Genomic DNA, 22652 nt, shown 5'->3' with positions numbered 1-22652 from the left:
TAAGATTCAAAAATGTAACTATGTTAAAATTCAAAACCTCTGTTGATCAAAGTCTTCATCAGATAAATTCTTAAAAGTTACAAAAAGGGAGAATGTGTTTGCAAAACATAGGATAGAGAAATGATTGCAATTCAGAATAAAATAATGAACCAAAAAGAAAAAGAGAAATAAAATAAAAGACTTGAAAAACAAAAAAGAAAAAGAGAATCTGATTGCAAAAGTTGGTAAATGACATTTATTTCATAAAACAGAAAACATGAATGGATAGTAAAAATATGATAAAATGTTCCACTTTATTAGTCAAAGAAATGCAAATTTATGTTGCACTGAGACATCAATTTACACCAAACAAATTGCCCAAAATCTTAAGGTTGGTCAGACCAACAAGAGCCACCAGACTCAAACACTGGAAGTGCTGCCAGTTTGAACAAGGTTGGCGTTTTCTAGGGAAGGTGATGGTGAAGTGATCCAGGGATTCCTTTCTCAGGATTAAATACCCTTGACAAAATCTTCCACATGTGAAGAAGACATGTTTAAGAAAGCCATCTTCATTTTTTTTTATTATAGCAAAAATGATTGGACTGGTACAATCTTAATGTTTGAAAAGCATTTCAGATGTATGGATCAAAATGGGTTATGTCCAAGAAGCAGAAAAAGGAACTCACAGAAAATTATATACTCTGTTATCAAGTCGATGTATGAAGACATCTGTATAGAGTTCAAAAATATGCAAAACTGAAGTGTACAGTTTATCAGTGCAAACCAATGTGCTGAATTTAAAGAAAAGTAAAGGAATTATAGACACAAGATTTTTGGGACTCTGAACAGGCTGGGGTAATAAGGATACACAGGACACCTCAAAAGTTCAGTTAATATCCTAGTTCTTTAGCTATGGTAGTGTTTGTGTATTCTTTGTACCTTATACACACTTATACATATATGCTTTGACATATGCAATAATTCCAAAATAAAATTAATGCATGGTATAGAATGAGCAGAATACATCTTGCTGCTTTGTGCGTATAATCAGTCTTTAGGGAGTTGTTTTACTAGCTGAGCTAAATCTTACTTGAATCTCATCTATTGAGTTTGGCATTGGGTCCCCTGCATTATAAACCATCTCCCAAAGAGAAGTCCTGGTGTTTTGTACAGCCTGGCCCCCGAAGATAACAGGTGATTATCTTCATTCTTCCCTCTTTCTCAAGAAAATGCTCCAGTCTGATTTCTTCCAGAGTCAGCCTCTCTGTGGAGCCAGCCAATCCTCTCTAAAGGTGTTACTCTCAGTCGCAGAATCACCCGTTGGCACCAGGAGCAGGACTTACCTCTTCCTCGCCTTGTCACTTGCATCTGTTATGTACTAATGCTGCTTCCAAATCTCTCTCAACCCTCCCTTCTCAAATCCGACCCCCACCAAAAAAAAAAGTTCTCCCAAACTACGTCAACAACCTAGTCCTTCTGCTTATTACCAGTCTTTTTCCTGGTGATTACTCAGCTCTGTCTACCCTTTTCCCAGATCCTGCTTCCTCAGTGTATAGAAAATGGAACCAGAAGACTCGGACTATCTCTTAGAGATTGAAAGGGTCACATCTCCAAAACCAAAATTGTCTTTAGCAGAATTGTTCTTTAGCAGGATTTTCTTTCAGGAAAAGCATGAAACACCTATAGCTTATTACCTTTTCTTACATCTCAAATCACATGGATGCCCTTTTGGGTGAAAGCGCCTTTACAGTGCAGAGTTAAGAAAGTGACCTTTAGAATCTGTGACTGGGATGAAATCTTAGCTTGGGTAAGTTATTGAATGTCTCGGGACCTTATTTTCCTCGCTTGGTAAGCTGGGATATATGATAAACACCTCCTTACTAGGCTGTGTGATGCTGACAGAGGGTGAGGAAGAATGGGTGAATACATTGTGGTCCCTCCGTGATGCAACGTTTTTCTATAAGGTGTTCACACACACATGCATACACTCGCACAACATTCCAAACTATAAAGTAATGTATAGTCACTGTTCAATTTGTAGTGAGATTTTTACAAGGAATAGGAATGGGGGAAGGGCTGGAAGAGTCAGGGAGAGCTTCAGGTGTGAAGTTTTTATGAACAAAAGGAAAGTGTCAACCACTGTAGGAAAGAAGAATTAATCATCTGAGATAAATATGGGTATTATCTGCAGCCTGATAAGATCATCCATTCATATATTCATCCATTCATTCAATATTCTTCAGTTACTTCAACTGGTACAGGATGAACGCAGTTGGCTTTGAAAGTAATAAGACCACTGTTTTCCCACATCATTTATCCTTCCTCCCTACCACTAGCTCTGGGATATGAAGGATAACATATCCACAGGGAAAGAAGGCATCTGGTGCTCTCTTCTGTGGCCGCACCTGCTGTGGCATTGTTGAGTAGCAAGCTGTTCCTCACTCTCAGCCTCACCAGCACTTCTCTCTATTCTGAAACAGCATCCCAGAAAACACCAAGGCAAGAAGCAGAGAAAGGACTAGCTAGGGTTCCTAGTGTCCTAAGAGGACCGTTCCGCATGAAGAAATGGAGCATAAGTCACAGGCAGAAGGTGAAGGGAAAGTTGACCGCAATGTCCCCTCCCTCCAAATGTGCCCCCTTGACTCCAGGCTTCGGTTATTAAACCACCCCGTCACAGTAACTCTGTACTCTGATTATCCGTGGGCTGATCATCTTCCGTGTCAATTAGGAAGAACCTCAGTCTTTTCCAGGAATCACCCTCCTGACTTTATTTCATTCAGAGGCCATGGTGCATTTGGTTAAGAGCATAGCAATGGACTGAAAGTCTGAGTTTAAATCCTTGTCGTGCCTCTTACTGACTGTAACTTTGAGCAAAATAGCTCAGATCTCTGTCTCCATTTCTTCATCTGTCAAATGGGGATAGTAATGCTGTGTTCATTTCCCAGGGTTACTGTGAGGAGGAGGTGAGTTAATATACCAAAGTGCCTGGAACAGATGAAAGTTAGGAACAGTGCTCACTGGCATCAGTATTAGGAGTCAGAAGGGACAGAGGCAGCTCCACTCCCACTCAGAGCCCTGGGCTCCACCTCTGCCTCCCTTTGCCCTGACGTCAGCCAGTTGCCTTTCAGTCCTGTGGCCACTCTCCATTTGCCAGGTGTCACTGCCTTCCCTGGAACTTCTGACCTCTTCCTAGCCACATGCCACACTGCCCACGTCATTGCCTATCTTGATTGCTGAGTTGGGAGAGTGTCAAAGAAAAATCACGTGGATTAGAGGAAGAGTTTGTCTCAGGCCAGCAGGAGCATACTCGCGGAGAGCAAACAGTTACCGGGAGGGACTCAGACTGGAAACTGTTCCTAGCAACGTGTCTCTCAGGGTTAAGTCTGAAAAGAGAATTCAAACTAAACCCAGATAGACAAATAGCAGAGGCCTGGAGCCGTGTTCCGTCCACACACGGCGGCCGTCGACAGTGAGGAGCAATGAGGAAGTGGTGTCAATGTAGGGCCTGGCAGAGCACGAAGCAAAACAGCTATCCTGCAAGCAGAGAGGAATGTAAAGCATTATTAGAAATGCAAGGAAACCATCAGAGTCAAAGCGAAAGAACCTATGCTGGGGGGAAAGATCAACCTAAAGAACTGCTCACAGGGATCATCCTGAAAACACACACGTAATGACCAAATTAGGGTGATTAACATTTATCTCTTCTTTGTAGCTTTTTGAAAATATGTGGTAAATAATTGCTGGCTGTATCCACCACACAGTGCTATGGAACACTAGGATCTAATCTTCCTATCTAGCTGTAATCTGTACAAATCAAACAACCTCCATCCTCCCTTTCCCCTTCCCTTCCCAGCCAGCAGCCACAGTTCTACTTCTTCCTTCTACAATCCTTAACTCAGTTCAGCTCCCGCCTATGACTGAGAACACTTGGTTTGTGTGTCCAGAAGGCTTATTTCACTTAATGTAAGGTCCTCCAGGCTCATCCATGTGACAAATGACAAAATTTCATTCTTTTTATGGCTGAATAACATTCCATTCTGTATATATGCCAAAATTTCTTTACCCATTCACTGATTAATGCACATTTAGGTTGATTTCACATCTTGGCTATTGTGACTCATGCTGCAATAAGCCTGGGTGTGCAAGTGTATCTTCAATACAGTGAAGTCTTTTCCTTTGGGTAAATACCTCTCAGAAGGATTTCCAGATCATATTCTAGTTCAAGCTTTAGTTTATTGAGAAGCCTCCCTGCTGTTTTCCATAATGACCACACTAATTTACATCCTCCCCTAATAAGGTACCAGAGTTCCTTCTTCTCTTGATTCTTCTCAGCTCTAGTCATTTAACTGTAGTGAGATGATATCTCATTGTGGTTTTGATTTGTATTCCCTGGTGCTTAGCGATGTTGAACACGTTTTCATATGTCTATTTAGATCCTTTGCCTGTTTTTTTCAATCAGGTTATTTGTTACTTTGCTGTTGAGTTGTTTGAATTCCTTATATATTCTGGATATTAGTCCCTTGTTGGATAAATAGTTGCAAACATTTTTTCCAATTCTATTGGTCCTCCCTTAATGCTGCTGATTGTTTCTTTTGTGGTCTGGAAGCTCTTCGGTTTGATACAATCCTTTGCATCTATTTTTAGCTTTGTTCTCTGTGCTTTGGAGGTCTCAGCTGTAACATCTCTGCCTGGCCCAATGTCAATGTCATGAAGAATTTTCCGTTTTCTTCTAGCAACTTTATAGTTTGGGGTCTTACACTTAAGTTTTTAATCCATTTTGAGTTGATTTTTATAATCAAAAATGTTTAATTAAGTTGGAATAAAGCTATTCTAGGAAAACTATTTTTAATAATCAAAAGCAATGAGGCACAGAATAACCGGAATCCTGGCCCGCAGTTACAAAACTCATATTAAATACCCTGTGTCATTTTGAAAGAACTAGAAAGTAACAAATAGTAGCAGATATTGAACCTTTTCTTTTACCTAATACTCACTGATATCCCTTATAACTATATTTAAAAATCAATGGGTGCATTTTGCTTTCTTACACATAAATTACATGAACAGTAAACATAAGGCAGCATAATCAAATGTTTACTGTGGGAAGTGGAAACCTGGGTGATTTGCCATTTTCTCTTTATGCTTTTTATTTTTCCCCAAATTTCCTACACTAAACTAATACATATTACGGGGAATACATTCTACATTGGTAGTCATAAAAATGATATTAAAATCAATATATGCAATCAGATACCTGCCATATGATCAGAACCGTGTAAACAGTGTGCTAAAAATAATAGTGAAAAGTTTGTAGCACTGCAGGGAGTGTTTTAACCTCTCTCTACTTTTACTATATTTCCCAAATGTTCTATGATGAGCACATGATATTTTTATAGAGAGAAATAAAGCAACAATAAAGTAAAATAAGTCCTGAGGACCTAGCCCATCATGGCAGAGCCTGGAAGAGCAAAGCAACCTGATCATGACTTGAAGCTCACACGAGCTCTCAGGGAATTTCTGGGAAGCCAGAAATTCTTGGCTGCGACCTCCACAGGCATTCTCCTCTGGGTCCTGAGACTACGTTGTCTCTGTGTGTGTGTGTGTATTTACATCAATGTTCATAAATATAATCTCATTGCAAACATTCAGACGTTACAAAGAAAGCTAAAATCTCTCTTTATCTCCATCCCCAATTGTTGTCTCTAATCCAGAGGTTTGTTTGATGATTACATTTTCATTCAAAAGTTTGATGATTATACAAAAATGGGAATTTGCTAGAGCGTTCACCATTAACCTAGTCACAGTAAAATTCTAACTCATTCAGGTCTTTTAACCTACAATTATACATATATCTGTTCATATAGAATTTTATAATATTGATTTATGTTCATGTGTTTGCATAAATGGTATTTGAATTTATATGTTGTCCACACAATACTATCTCATGGAGAACTTCTTGTGGCCATCCAAGTCTATAGTTTTACTGTGTAAGTAGCAAGGATATGAATAATAGTTGGGGTTTTAATTTAAAAATATTTTTAACTTCAAGCATTCTATAATCAGGACCAGTTTTTCATTGCTATGAGAAACGTCTAGCAATGAATGTGTTTCCTGTGCACATTTACAGCAGTCCTCTGTGGAGATACTGAGAACTGATGAGATACAAGGCAGTGTATTCTTAACTTAGAAGATATCGCCTTCTAATGTCTATTGTCTTCCCACAAGCGTTCTCACTAACAGTTTTGAAATAGTACCCATATTTTTTTTTGTTTTTGTTTTTGTTTTTTGCAGTTTTTGGCCTGGGCTGGGTTTGAACCTGCCACCTCTGGTATATGGGGCCGGCACCCTACTCCTTTGAGCCACTGGCTCCGCCCCAAGTACCCATATCTTTTTGCATACTTCATCCTATTAAGCCCGTTGCTTTTTTCTAACTTCATTCTGTAGGATGAAGAAGTATTTTATTACCGTTTTAATGTGCATTTCCCTGATTATCAGTGAGGGTGCATCTATAGTTTTGATCTTTTAGAGTTTTCATCTTTCTTGTCTTACCTCTCAATCTGCCCTCATCATCTTAACCTCTGTTTCCCAGATTGGTCTCACCAGCTGCCCTGCCCAGATGTGAAAGGAGAAAATGGACAGGAACTTTCATAGTAACATTATTTAACTACAGCAGAGAATCACGCATGGCTGTTGCATTCTAATCTGTCTTTTCTTGGCCATTTCCCCAGAAGTTAACTTACACAGTAGAAAATTCACTGGAGTAGTAATACTCAGATCTGAGTGAGAATGCAGATTTCACTACTCTCTGTGTCTACACCTTTGGTGGGTTTCCCAGAGTCATTGTCATTCAGAAGAGTTGATAACACCTATTTCAGTGGCCCCCACATATTTCATTTTCTACAATAAAATCTCAACTGCTTTGTTCAGCTCTAACTTGGGTGAACTTTCTGTTTTCTCATCTTATTCCCACCCAGATTGTCCAAGTTTCCTATCCAATGTCAAGAGACCTTGCAAATGTCTGACTATTGGATGATGAGTGGCCCATAGGCAACCAGTTTGCAAGGGGGTCTGCACTTAGGTCAGCTCAGTACTAAGTCTTTTCTACTCTACTTCCCAGTCTCCTAAAAGGAGATTCCCCCTCACCTTCCTAATTCAAAGACCATGTTCTTTTCACTCCTTCTGTCTTGCCCAAGTTTCCTTTTGCCTCTTTCCTTTTTTTTTATCTGCATTCTTACACAGTTTTTTAAAAATCGACTCTGCTTAGACCTTTGCTTCTGGTTTAATGTTCAGTGGGGGGCAGGGGAAGAGGTCAAAAAAGAAGGGAAATACACAGAGAACACACAGGCACACACACTTTGTGTTATAACCATAACCTTATTGCACAGGGTTAGTGTAAAGAATCAAATGTGATGGCATACGTGAGCATGTTTTGTAAACTATAGTGCCCTGTGCAAATTAAAAATACCATTAATATGTAAGGCACCTAAGCTATCAAAAAATACCATTAATACTAAAATTTCACATATGAAAAAATAGCTTTCATTATTTTAATCTTCCTCACAGGCTTAGCCATTCCTCTCATTAGCCAGTATGAGCCTCACACTTCCAGAGTCCTGTGTAAAGGCTGGCAAGCCAGACTGAGCCATACCATACCTTCCCATATTTTGTAGTCATCCTGAGGGTAGGGTCACTCTCCCTTCTCATCATTCCTTCCCTACAATAAGAAGCCCATCCCACTACACGTGCTATCATCAGAGGAAGGTCATGCGATGCATTCTGGTCTAAGTGAGCTCCTTTCATTTCTGAGATCTAAGCATCTCTGGTTCAAGGCTGAGAAGTGTGCAGCTGAGTAACTTCAGATGACAACACAAAGTCTTTGTGGGATGACTCCGCCCTCCAAAAGGGCTCTTTGGTGATAGGATGTATATAGGTTCCACGTGTTCTTCTGGATTGAACATTCAAGGGCTTTTTTCCTAGGCCTTCTAGGCATAAAAGCTAAGCCTCCAGATCAGACTGGCTCAGTAGAAGCCACAGGCCAAGGAGTTCATTTCTCTCATCATTTCCATTCTTGTTTCTCATCCCAGTTGCCTGTTCATGGGTGAATCTCCCTCTTCCCCACGAATCTCTCTTTGCAGATCTGCAGAGAGGGCTGGAACGGGCAGTAAGTGGCCAAAACTAGGTCTTGACCTCTCCACCAGTGAGAACCTGTGTAGCTGGAAGCCTCACTTGCCCCACGAGGTCAAGAACAGACAGTACTGTGCATTAGAGCACAAATTACTCTATGGGCCCCAGGTTTTTGGTAAAATAAGGGAAAAAATAATACCCACATTAAAACTTTGCAGATGTTAAATAGCATGAGAGGTGCAAAACATTCAAAATAGTGTCTGATGTGTGTTTGGTCCTTATGAACTTCAGCTTCTACAACTGTAAGAACAGGAAAATGGGACTGGATCATTCCATGAGGTCCATTTCTCTCCAATAGCTAAGACTGGGTTCTGCAAAATAGGATTTAACAGTAGCACTGTCACACAAGGCTAGGCTTTCTTCCTCCCTGTCATATGCACTCGCCTACACTCTGGACATACGCATCTTGTCCATTTAACTGAGTCATCAGGAAGCCTCAAAGGTGATAATCACCTGCTCAGTTAAAATCAAATCACTGTCTGAGAGAATCAGGAAAAGAACATGGATTTTGACCTGAGTTGGGAAGAATAAAGGTAATTTGAGTAAAACAGAGCCAAAGGTGGGGACAGGGAGAGGGTGCTGTTGACCTGGGGAGAACATGGGATGTCTGTGACTGAGGGACTCGGGGTGGGGGGGAGGGCTTTGGGGGCTGGAGAGACGAGCAGAATTCACATTGAATGATCTTAAATCCATTTGAAGATTTTATGCTATCAAGAAGCAAAGCAAGAAGAAATCTTGAAGCAGAGGACAGACCTTGCCACGTTTACTTTCCAGGGTAATCACTCTAGGATCAAGGTGTTAGAATGAGTGAGGTGGGAAGCGTCAAGGCAGTGAAGTTTGTTGGTACATAGGTGAGAGAGATGAGAACCAGGATTCACATAGGACAAGGTAAGAGTCAGTATTAGATTACAGAACCATTTTTCACATGCATGTGATGAGATCTGGAAATTGATTGCATGTAGGAGAAGGGGAATTGGAGGTCATTCTCTAACTTAGAATAATCAAGAGTAACAGCAAGTCTCATTTGTGACATGGTGGGCTTCCGATATCTAAGAGGCACTCTCTGTAAACTCTTCTGTCATCTGCACATGCCAGCCTTGTGCTATACTCTAAAGATTCAGCATGAAAGCAAGACAACAGGGTCCCTGCCTCAGTAAGGGATGCAGACAACACATGGATTCAGCAGATAAACCAATCATCACAGTTTGCGATGAACACATTGAAGGAAACAAAGGGGATGATAAGAACAATGTAAATGATAGAAAATTAAAAATTCAAGTTTGGTGTTCAATAGACACACCAATGCAAGTTTATTTGAGCAACAAAATAAATAATGTAGTATAATTACATAACCCAAGTACAAAATAAATATTGACAAATCCATACTAATATAAATAAATAATTTGGAGAGAATAAACAACTCTCCCATGGAGAAGATTTCAAATAATTTAGGAAGGTACTTTGTCTCCAAGAACGTGAAGCATACTCCCCACTTCAGTACGGGCTGCACAGAGAGATTTCCTTCTGAATATAACAGAATAGATGGAGGGAAAAAAAGTAACGTCACAATGGAGAAGCCTGAGAAACACCATTTCAGCCAGGTGACCAAGGCTAACATCATCAATGATATATATGTCGCTGGTATGTCTTCTTGATATGAGGTGATGGTAATGGCATGTTGCCTCCAAAGGCAATTGTAGTCTTTCTCCAAAGTAGAGCATCCGTGTAATGATCGGAGAAGCACCACAGGAAGCCCAAAGGAGGGACATTCTACAAAGTACCTGACCAGAATTTCTCAAAACCGTACAGCTCACCAAAAACAAGAAAAATCTGAGAAAATGTGACAGGCAAGAGGAGCCAAAGAAGACATCATGGTGAAATATAGAAGCTTTCCTTGATGTTTGTTGGTGAAGTTTGTTGGGAGGTTGGTAAGAGAGATGAGAACCAGAATTCAAAATAGCATCTGATGTGTGTTTGATCCTTATGAACTTCAGTTTCTGTGTGAAAATGAAGGGCATCCAAAATTTGAGGTTTGGTTAAAAAATAATGTTTCAATATTGGTTCATTAGTTCTGTCAAATGCATCACACAAATGTAAGATATTAACAACAGGGGAAACTGAACAATGGGGGTCCTTCTTTGAGAAGAATTCTCTCCTCTGTGTCATCATGCCTTTCTGGGTATCCCTGTGATGAGATCTGTATTTCCTTTGCAAGCAGAAAACTTTTCCCATGTTACTTTCGGGAGCCATGTTCAGTATGGGGCCATAAATCTGAAAGTTCACTACAGACTCATGCCAAAGTCATGGAAACATTTAAAACAAACCAGAGTTCAGATGGAAAACTTCCTGGTATAGAAGCATCCTCGTTTCTCATTCAATTTGAACATTTTTTTAAGTAATAGGAAAGTGTCTGGCAGTTATATTTAAGGTTGAGTTCACTACACAATCAAATTTTAGAACAAAAATGACATAACACATTCAACACTCCATTATCTACTCTCAGATAACCCCAACATCTTTCATATGGAATGCATTTTTCATTTTTGCCATAAGATTCTTCATCACAATTATACTTGGCTTTGAATAAGGTTTCAATTAGTTTACAGCAGAAGATAGTGGTAGTGCCAAAATGCTCCTTCCTGCAAACCTCTTTAGAATACTATAAGGTCATTGAAAAACAAAACAGTTTTTCAGACCTTCAACAGCAGCAGTAAAAGAAATTGTCTTGCCTTCTGCAAATCTTGGCATAACTCTCCCTCATAATTCATATAGCAGAGAAAACATCTGTAAATGCACCGTCAGATCAGTAGGCTCTCCATCTTCACTTGTTCATTATCAGAACCCACCCTCTCCATAAACATTCTCTCCAGAGTAATTAGCAGTGTGGACTCTAGAAAAAGACTAGCTGAGTTCTCATCCTCATTCTCAACTTAAATGCTGTATGACCTTGGGAGAAGTTATCTTCTCTTTACCTCATTCTTCAAATATGGAAAGTGTAATTTTTCTAGGAATTAAAAAAAAAAGCAACAGGAATTCTGGCTTCCAGCTATGATGGAAGATCTCATGTGAGGCCAAACCTCTCACTGGGAACAAATACAAATTTCAGGCACTATAAAATACAAAAACAAATAAACAACAAAACGGCTGCTTGATGGTGCTGGAAAACAGTTAAAACCTGTACACTTTCAGGGGCCAATGTGGCAGAGAAGGGAAACACTGAGGTGAGCAGGTCCTGCTTTTCTGCTTTTTTACTTTCCTAAAAAGCAATTCTCTTGAGGTATAAACTACATATAACAAAAGGCAGAGATAGTAAATGGACATTTGAGGAGTTCTGATGAACGTGCACAGATCCCATGATGACACAGAGCACTTTGATCTTTGCACCTTTGCTGTCAGCCCCAACCAACCCACATTGGCCCCAGGCAATCGTGGATCTGATTTCCACCGCCGTAACTTAATCTTGGCTATTATAGAACGTCATATAAATGAAATCATCAGTATGTAACATTGTATCTGGCTTCCTTCGCTAGGTATATCTTTCATTTTAAGATTCATCCATTATTTGGGGGTTAACAATTTAATTCATTCCTCTTGGTATGCTTCATGTGTTTGGAAGGCCTGTTATCAGGGAATACACCTGTAGGATCATTGTACCTGCTTCACAAATTAACCTTCTTATTAGTATCACAGCATTTGTCTTGAAATCTATTTTTCTGTTATTAATAGGGCTACATGAGCTTTCTGAGCTTATTCTTTGCATACTATGTCTCTTTCTACCCTTTCACTTTGAACTTGGAAGTGTATTTCTTTGTATACAACTTGGAGTTGTATTTTGCTTTACACTTTTTCCAATTTAAAAGTCTCTATCTTTTAATGAGTGTTTAAGTCATTTACGTTTAATGTATTTATCAAAATGGTTGGACTTACACCTATCATTTTGTTTTATTTCTTATCAGTTCTTTTTTAATTTTTTGTTTTTTATTTTACAAATAAATTTTTCTATTTTTATCTATCTTTTCTGCTGATTAATTTCTTTCTATACTTTTTAAAGCCCTTAATGCCTTTATGCCCTTAATTTTTCATAGTCACCCTTGAATTAATATTAAATTATTTATACACATTGTAAGAACCTACAAGAATATAATTCCATTCATGTTCTGTCTTGTTTTGTATGCTATTATCTCAAGTATTTTATTTTCATGTGTTATTAAACAAAAATACATTTTTTTATTAAATCATCACTGTGTACATTAATGCAGTTATGGGGCACAATGTGCTGGTTTTATATACAATTTGAAATATTTTCATCATGTTTTTGTTTTTACTTCAACAGTCAATTGACTTTTAGAGAATTTGTGAAAAAGAGAGGAAAAATATTCTTTAAAATTACTCTAATATATTTACTATGTCCAGTACCATTTATTCCTTTGTGAAGATCAGAGTTTTCACATAGCAACATGTCTTGTTTTCTGCATTAGTTCTTAAGTATTTTGTGGGTTTTTAAAATATTATTGCAAATGAGCCTTTTAAAATTAACTTTGCAAATATTTGCTACTGCTGCATGGGGTATTATTGATTGTTAATATTAACAGTAAACTTGTTAAATTCACTTATTAATTCTAATATTTTGTCTGCAGATTATCTTGGATTTTCTTCAGCACAATCATGCTGAATAATAATGGCTTTATTTTCCCTTCCAAATGCTATGACTTGTATCTCTTTCCTTGCCTTATTGCACTCAGAGAAATTACAGTACAGTGCTGAATAAAGGCATTGTGAGTGAATATCCCTGCTTCTTTCTTGGTCTCTTTGAGAAAGATCTCAACATTTGATCATTAGATATTGGATGAGATTCTTGAAGATACTCTATCAGATAAAAGAAGATTTTTCCCATTTTTAGTTTGTTAAAAAAACTAAAAATTTTGTTAAGACTTTTCTTTTTATTCAATTAAAATCATAACTATAACATACTCAAGTTAGTTTAGCATTTCTAATCTAATTAATCACAATTTTAGAAAGAGAGAAATTTATGTGTGTTTTTGGTTTCATAATAGTTATCATAGCTGTTATACAAAATCAATTATATTGTCAAAGAATTGCAGACCAATCTCTCTCATGACGACAAAAGTTTGTATGCAATGTCCACCCTGTATTAGCAAATTGAATCCAATATTATATTAATATATCACAATCAAATGAGATTAGTTCCAAAAATATGTTTGGTTTAACATCTGAAAATCAGGTAATGAAATTCATCACATTAAAAAGAAAAAAGAGGTGGCAGCCATTGCTCAGTGGGTAGGGCACTGGCCATATGCACCAGAGTTGGTGGGTTTGAACCCAGTCCAGGCCTGCTAAAAAAAAAATAGCTGGGCATTGTGGCAGGTGCCTGTAGTCTCAGCTACTCAGGAGGCTGAGGCAAGAGAATCATTTGAGCCCAAGAGTTTGAGGTTGCTGTGAGCTATGTGAGCTATGACACCATGGCACTCTACCCAGGGCAACAAAGTGAGACTCTGTCTCAATTAAAAAAATAAATCATGTGGTTATCTCAAAAGGCAAAAGTGAAAAGTGCTAATTCAACACATAAAACACACAGAATGTACGCACTAAAACTGACAGTGTATTGTAGATTTCAAACAAAGAGGATATGCCATATCCATTGTTTAGAAGAGTAAGTGTAAAGATGTCAACTTGCCAAAACCAATTTGCATATTTAATGCAATATTAATCAAAATCTCACTGAGTTTATTTATTTTTATTGATACATAAAGGATATACATTTGGGGGGGTAGATGTAGTAATTTGGTAACTTCATATAATGTAAATATCAAATCAGGGTAAGTGGAATCACCATCACCTTAAATACTTACCTCTCAATACACTAGAAACATCTGAATTATTCTTTTCTAGATATTTTGAACTGTATAGTAGATTATTGTTAACTACAGTTATCCTACTGATCTCCTGAACATAAGGTCTTATTTCTTGTCTCTAGCCATATGTTTATATGCATTACACAACCTCTCTTTACCTCTCCCTCTCCCTGCCATCCCAGCATTTTGCATGCCCTCTACTCGAGTCCTCACTTTGCCATCATAAGGTCCACATACCTGGGAGAACATGTAATATTGTTCTTTCTATGCCTGGCTTAACATAATGCTTTCCACTTTCATTCAGATCACTACAAATGACAGAATTTCAGTCTTCTTATGGCTAACTAGTATTCCATTGTGTTTATAAGGTCTGACAATTAAGTTCACAAACTCATCCTAGAAAAAAGTGCTACATGCCTCATTGCTGAATATCACTAACATCAGCTCCAAAACACTCCCATTGGGAAGCCATGCACCAACACCAGAGCCTAGTGCACTCTTCAAAGTAATTTTGGAACTCTTTTGCTGAAACGGCCATCAGACCTGTTGGCATATGGCACACAAAAGCATACAACACTAATGAAAGCCACTTAGCAAGACACCACCACACATCAACACAAACACAGATGTGAAACACTGATGATATACCAAGATTATGTAACCTTATGGAGTTGTTTGTACAGTGCTACAAACATTAGCACATAGAGACAAGTTTGAAAATTTAATTGTCAGACCTACATATGATGGATGACAGCTCTGATGGCATTCTGGAAAAAGAGTTCCAAAATTGCTTTGAAGAGTTAACTAGGCACTGGCATCAGCACATACCTTCTCAAGAGGAATACTTCAAAGGTGACCATGATGATATTCAGCAATGAGATGTTTAGCAATTCTTCTAGGATGAGTTTGTGAACTTAATTGTCAGACTGTGTATACACCACATTTTCTTTATCTATGCATTCATTAACATACTTAGGTTGATTCCATATTCTTAGCTATTGTGAATAGTGCTGCAAGAATCAGGAAGGTTTCATAACTTTGGTATATCAGCATCTCACAATTGTTTTTTTGTTTTTTTGTTTTTTTGCAGTTTCTGGCTGGGGCTGGGTTTGAACCTGCCACCTCTGGCTTATGGGGCCAGCACCCTACTCCTTTGAGACATAGACACCGCCCTCACAATTGTTTTTATGTGTGTGGCAGTGTCTTGCTGAGTGACCATCATTATTGTTGCATAATTTTGTGTGTCATCGGAAGAGTGTCAGAGTTTGAATTAGGACAATGAACAAACTATAAATTTCTTGTTAATCTTGGCAAGAGTGGGAGTGAAATCACTCCAACATGTAGTCTAAGTTGATAGGGATAATGCCATGAAGGAAATGGCAGTGTACAAATCATTGAAATGTTTTTACAAAGCAAGAGCGGTCAGGGGACCCAGTAATGAGCAGAACCGCTGAAAACATTGCAAAAATTAATCAAACTGTGAGTCAAAATTGTCAGCTGACTATGAAAATCACTAGCCGGGCGTTGTGGCGGGTGCCTGTAGTCCCAGCTACCTGGGAGGCTGAGGCAGAAGAATCGCCTAAGCCCAGGATTTGGAAGTTGCTGGAGCGACTCCACTGCACTCTACCGAGGGCGAAAAAGTGAGACTCTGTCTCTACAAAAAAAAAAAAAAAAAGAAAAAGAAAAAGAAAAGGAAAATCACAGCGAACCAAGTAAACATTAATAGAAGGGCCAGGCATGGTGGCTCACACCTGTAATCCTAGCACTCTGGGAGACTGAGGCAGGTGGATTGCCAGAGCAAGAGTGAGACCCTGATCTCCAAAAAAAAGGTAGCCAGGTGTTGTGGTGGGCACCTGTAGTCACAGCTATTCAGGAGGCTGAGGCAAGACAATCACTTGAGTCCAAGAGTTTGAGGTTGCTGTGAGCTATGACTTCACAGCATTCCATGAAGGGAGACAAAGCGAGACTCTGTATCAAAAATAAAATAAAATAAAAACATTAATAGAGAAACAGGAAAATCTTAACTGAAAATCTTGGCATGAGAAAGGTGTGTCCCAAAAATGGTCCCAAAGGAGGTCACAAATGAACAAAGGCTAAGGAGAGCTGAAGTTTGCCAAGACCTTTTGGAGAGGCAGGATGACGTTTGGGCCGTGTTTTCCCTGGTGATGAAACATGGGTGTACCAATATGACCCTGAAACAAAGTGTCAGTGTGCATAATCAATGTCAGTCAATTCTCCACTACCAAAAAAAGTCCAAATCAAGAGTAAAAACAGTGTTGCTAACCATTTTTGGTATCAGAGGGGTTGATCATTAAGAATGTGTACCACCTGGACACACAGTTAACCGAGTTTACTATATGTAAGTGTGAAAAGGATGTGTGAAAAAGTTAGATGAAAACAAACTGAATTTTTTGCTAACTCGTGGCTCTTGTATAGAGTGACCAGATGTCCCGCTTTTGGCGGGACAGTCCCACTTTTGAACAATTTGTCCCCTGTTCTGCAGTGTTTTTAAAAAGTCCTGATTTTTGGAAAGAATGCACAAACAGCCAGGAGAACAGGAAGGGAATATACGGTTTTCAGCTGCCATGTGGCTATTTCGCCAGAATATGAGTTTTATTTTATTTTTGTTAATTTTATAATGTTAAACTGTAATAATGGCAAATAATTGTTGAGAAGTGATTATGGAGAACTGCTTATCAAAGTTTGCATTGTTGTCAGGCCCCGCCCCCGCCCCGCCCCTGCCCCGCCCCCACCCTGCGACCCCCCCACCACCATGTTGTCCCGCCTTACAAATGTTAAAATCTGGTCACCCTACTCTTGCATCATGACAATGCCCCAGCTCACACAACACTGTCTATAAGGGAGTTTTTAGCCAATAAATAACTGTATTGGGACACTCTTCCTTCTCAACTGATCTGGCCCCCAGTGACTTTTTTCTGTACCTGCAGATAAAGGAAATGTTGAAAGGAAGACATTGAAAGTGATGACATTCAGGACAACAACAGTAATACAATGACAGCTCTGATGGCCATTCCAGAGAAAGAGTTTCAAGTGTAGACTGGTATGAGTGCAAAAGCTTCCCAAGGGGAATACTTCAAAGGTGACCATAATGATATTCAACAATGAAGTGTGTAGCAATTTTTCTAGGATGAGTTCACAAACTTAATTGTTAGACCTCATATGTTGTACTTTTACTTTTAGTTTTTCTTCTAGTAAGATAGTGGCTGAATTAATTTACAACCCCAAAAGCAGTGTACGAGAGTTCGTCTTTCTCCATAGTCTTGTCAGTACCCATTATTCCTTCCCTTTTTGATAAAAAGTCATTTTCTCATTGTAATTTTGATTTGCATTTCTCTGATGATTACTGATAGTGAAACGTCTATTTAGATCTTTTTCCTCCTTTTTTAAAAATTGGATTATTTGGTTTTTTTACTGTGGAGTTTTTCGAGTTGCTTATGTATTCTGGTTATTAATTACTTGTCAGATGAACAGATTGCAAATATTTTCTCCCGTTCTGGGGATTGTCTCTTCACTTTGGTGATTGTGTCCTTTGCTGTGCAAATGTTTCTAACTTAATGTAATTCCATTTGCCCATTTTTTTCTCTCATTGCTTGTGCTTTTGAGACCTTAGACAAAAAGTCCTCCCCACCCAGACCAATATCTTGGAGCATTTCCCTCCAGCATTTTCATCTACTCATTTTTAGTTTCAGATCTTACATTAACTCTTTAATCCATTATTTTTGGGTTTGTTTCTGATGTTTTAATTGGATAATTGACTCCATTTACATTTAGTGTTATTATTGGTAAGAACTTATTACTGCCATTTTTTGCTTATTCTCAGTGGTTGTGTAACTCCTCTCTTCTTCCTTTTCTTACTGTTTTTCTTTGTTGTTAAGTTTTTTTTTTCTGATCATATGTTTCAATTCACTGGTTTTTGATTTAAGTGAATCCACTAAGTTTTTGTATCATAATTATCTGATATAACAAGTTATTGTAAAGAGATGACAGCTTATATTAGATCACAATGAAAAATAGGAAAACAAAAACTAAAAGAAATATCTACACTTTAACTTCCTCTGCCTCTCCACATTTTTACATTTTTGTCTCAATTTACAAACTTTAATATTTATGTCTCTTAAGAGGTTTCTTTAGTTACTATTGATTTTAACAGATTTATTATATTTTAGGCTTCATACTAGAGTTCTGAGTACATTTTACCCTATAGTTACAGTATTAGAGTATTTTTCATTTCTGTGTACTTAATCTTACCCACAGGTTTTATACATTTATTCAAATGTTTTCTTTTTACACATTAGTGTTTTTTTCTTTCAGAATAAAGAACTTCTTTTGGCATTTCTTGTAAAATGGGTCTGGTAGAGGTGCATTCTCTCAGCTTTTGTTTGTCTGGGAGGCTTTAGCTCTCATTCATATTGAAGGATAGCTTTGCTGAATATAGCATTTTTTTGATGGCAGGTATTTTTTGTTTGTTTCATCAGCATTTTGAAATTATCATCTCACTCCCTTCTGGCTGGTGTGGTTTTCATTGGTTTTATTGCCAAATGAATTGGAGCTCCTTTATATGTTATTTTCTCCTTTTCTCTTGCTGCTTTGAGGATTTTCTCTTTGTTCTTGGGTTTTGGGGGTCTGATTATTATATTCCTTAGGATAGCCTTATTTTGGGTTGAATATCTTTGATATTCTTTGACCTTCCTATACCTAAATATTTATCTTTCTCAAATTTTGAAAAGTTTTCTGCTACCATTTCTTTTAACAAGCTTTCTACCCCTTGTTCTTGCTCAACTCTCTCCTTAACACCAATAATTCTTAGATTTGGCCTTTTGGGGTAATTTTCTATATCTTGTAGGAATCTTAATTTCTTGTCATTCTTTTTCCTCCTCTCTCTGAGTATGTTTAAATATCCTCTCTTCCAGCTTGCTGGTTCTTTTCTGTCTTTGATCCAGTCTGTTGTGAGAGCCTCAAATGTATTATATCTCTCAGTTCCAAGAGTTCTGCTTGATTTTTTTTATTATTTCAATCTCTTTATTATATTTCTCTAATAAATTTGTTTTATTAGAATTGTTTTTCTGTGTTAGTTTGATGTTTTACAGAATTTTCTGTTTTACAGAATTGTTTTTCTGTGTTAGTTTGATGTTCACTGAGTTTTCTTAACTCTGTCATTCTGAACTCTTTCTCAGAGAGCTCACATATTACCATCTCACTGGGGTCAGTTACTGGTGCCTTGCTTTGTCCACTCCGGGAAGTCAGGTATCCCTTTTCCTCTTTTCTTGTTGCTTTTTATTTGCTTGTCTTTGTGGATTTATGTCTTTGTCTTTGCATTGAAGGATTAGTTTATATTCAAGCCTTCTCTGCTTGGCTTGTTTCCTCTTCCATTGGGTATGTTTGCTCAGGAATTCCTTGTAATTTATGTGTTGAATTTCTTTTTTTATTTTTTTCGCTTTTTTTCTTTTTTTTGCTACCTACTTTTTGGCATTAGGTGATGGCTGAAGCCCATTTTCACCTGAGCTATAGTATAAGATTGGAAGGCCTGTGCCAGAAGAGGTCCTAACAGCATGGGAAGGCCGGCTAAGAGGGTGTGCCCAGAGGAACTGTGGGACATACCACCTATGACATGGTCCAGCTGAACAGCCACTTCCATTTGGCAGCCCCTTTGGCTGAGTTTCACAGCAGAGTTTCCAGGGCCATGGATGGTAGTCCAGCCTCCTTCTTTTGTTTCTATCTGACCTCATAGAGATCTCTCCCTTCAGGCACTCATACTACTTCTTATGAGTCAAGGCAGGGACAGATACCCTGCCAGTGAACTCAAGATGGTGGGGGAACTAGTTATCTACCTCTGCCTCACTTTTTATAGTGTAGAAACTGTGAATAGGGGGGAAATTTTCCATGTTCTTGGTGCAGGCAGATTGGAGGGAGAGGCATTGTTAGTATGGAAGTTTGACTCTCTTACCATCTGCTCAGAGTTTTTTCAATTCTCTGCAGTCCCAAGGAACTGCTACCTTCTCAGATCTGAGTTCCGAGATATAGCTGATGATAATCTTGGGGCTGTTTTTGATTTTCTGTTCAGGGAAGTGAAGCCAGCTTGCTTCTACATTGCTATTTTGAAATTAGTACTAGTTTACTGTTTTGTGTAGAAATTGAACATGGGTTATTAAAATATATATGAATGCATAAATGATTGAGCATAGTTAATCTTTAAAAAGAGCAACAAAGTTAGAAATGTACACTGCTAGGTGTGAAGATTTTGCAGGGGTTTTTTTTCTTTTGGCCAGGGCTGGGTTTGAACCCACCACTTCCGGTATATGGGGTCAGTGCCCTACTCCTTTGAGCCAAAGACACTGCCCAACCAGGTGCGAAGATTTATAAACTATAATAATAAAGGCAGTGTGGAATTGGGGCAATTATACAAAATAGATTAATGAACTAGATTAGAAAGTACAGGACAAGATTAAATGCACATATGATTACTTGCTTTATGACAAAGATGGCACAAAGCAGCTGAGCTCCTGCTCAGCAAAGAGTGTTTATTTGGCCCTTCCTTCTCCCATCAGGCAATAAGGAGAAAGACTGAACTATTTGTGGCACAGAAGATCTTATATTGTACTTCAAACAGACCTAAAGTTGACATGGAAAGACTGATAGGAGGACAAATAGGACTGAACAATTTCATCTTTGCCCATGTGAGAGGACACAGAAAAGAAGTGGCTGTGTGTAAATCTGAAGATTCACTTGGTATCAGCATTACAGACTTTTATAAAGAGAATTAAAGATGGTGACATTATTCACTCGGTCCAAAACATTCATGTGGGAGATCATATTGAATGTGAGAGTATTGTTGGTTGGCATCACTATGCTGTTGCTATGAAGTTAAAGGAATTGGAAAAAGGTGAACAGTTTACCATGAAGTTAATAGAACCTAAGAAGGGATTTGAAATAGAGCTGAGGCCAAAAGCTGGAAAGTCATTAGCAGAAAAGTTACCAGAAGGAGGAAAATTTACTAGAGAGAAACTCTTCACCTGAGGTCAAAAGGACCTGTAAACATAGAAGAAATGCCTTCTGGAGCCAAAGCAAAGGCAATTGAAAGGATTGATGACGTTCTTGAACTGTACATGGGAATTTGAGATGCTGACTTAGCTACCGAAATGTTTGAATCTGGAAAGGACAAAAGTACTTCAGAAAAACTTGGCACAGAACCCAACAAAATTCTTGGAGACTCTGTATTCCCAGAAGATGTTGTCGTTTCTGTTTGAAAGGTCATTGGTGATGCCAGACAACGATGACTATGGTGACCGCCCTCTGAAGAAATGAACCATTCTTATTTTTAAGAAAGCCCCATGAGATCTACTTTTGGGCACAATGATTAATATAATTAAGCTCTGGTTTAAATGTATGTGTATGGAGTTCAGTCTTTGAAATGTAATTTTGATTTCTGGGTACTTTTTAATGGAGTTCTTTTGTAGTATTCTTAAAATAAATCTCCTAAAATATGAGCAATTTTAATATTCATTCAGAAGATTTTTTAAAGTTTTAAGAAGTATTTCTAGAGAGATGACTCTGCTCCCCATTAACTCCCATGCTTCAATTTCCAGATATGAGTAGTTCTGTTGATAAATCTTCCAGTAATGAATATTAGAATTGGAACGATGATTTACCTCATGGCATCTTCATTTTGTTATACTGGTTTGAACAGGAAATGTTCAGGAGATAAAAATGTGAACTATGCTTCCCACAGGTCTAGAAGCATTGTTTCTATCCCCTGAGTAAGGGGAGGAAGATTCTGACTGTCTGTTGATTTCTGCAGCCCTTAAGCCCACATTATAAAATAAAGATTGAGTGATTTTTTTTAAAAAAAGAGTGTTTATTTGCTCAGATATCTGTATGTAAAGACATCAAAACTTGATCTTACTTTCCTTTGTAATAATTAAATCCAGATGAGTTATGGATAAACCAATATTCAATTTAATCAAATACATGTAGCACTAATAGGCAAAGACTTCTTGAATAAGGCACAAAAAAAGTGCTATTCATAACAGAAAAAGATAATGAAACTGCATTAAAATTAAGAACTTCTGTTTATCATAAAATATAAAGTAAAAAGATAAGCCTGATTGAAAGATAATATTTATAGTACATATATTTGAAAATAATTTACTTTCATAACATGATGAATATCCAAAAATTAATAAGAAAAGACCTGCTCAGCACCTGTAGCTCAGCGGTTAGGGCACCGGCCACGTACCCTGGGGCTGGTGAGTTCAAACCTGTCTGGACCTGCTAAACAACAATGACAACTACAACAAAAAAATAAAGCCAAGCATTGTGAAGGGTGCCTGTAGTCCCAGCTACTTGGGAGGTGGAGGCAAAAGAATCGCTAAAGCCCAAGAGTTTGAGATTGCTATGAGCTGTGATGGCACAGCACTCTACCAAGGGCAACATGACTGTCTCAAAAAACAAAAATGAAAAGGAAAAGAAAAGAAAATCCAAAATGAATAAAAGGGAAGAGGGAGGAATTTTGAACAGACATTAGCATTACAATATTGGAATGGCCGATAAGCACACGAAAAAAATGCTCATTGTTATTTGACACCAGGGAAATTCAAA

At 38.1% G+C, this 22652-nt stretch overlaps 1 pseudogene; it reads left to right on the top strand.

The window, feature by feature from the left end:
• The window catches only part of LOC111723404, a 61261-nt pseudogene extending 39960 nt beyond the window's left edge, over positions 1-21301 (top strand).
• Positions 21302-22652: the final 1351 nt, after the last annotated feature.

This window comes from Otolemur garnettii, unplaced genomic scaffold, assembly GCF_000181295.1.
Source record: "Otolemur garnettii isolate 467f Iridium unplaced genomic scaffold, OtoGar3 scaffold00011, whole genome shotgun sequence".
NCBI classification, from domain to species: domain Eukaryota; kingdom Metazoa; phylum Chordata; class Mammalia; order Primates; family Galagidae; genus Otolemur; species Otolemur garnettii.
This window is presented reverse-complemented; position numbering and strand designations above follow the sequence as displayed.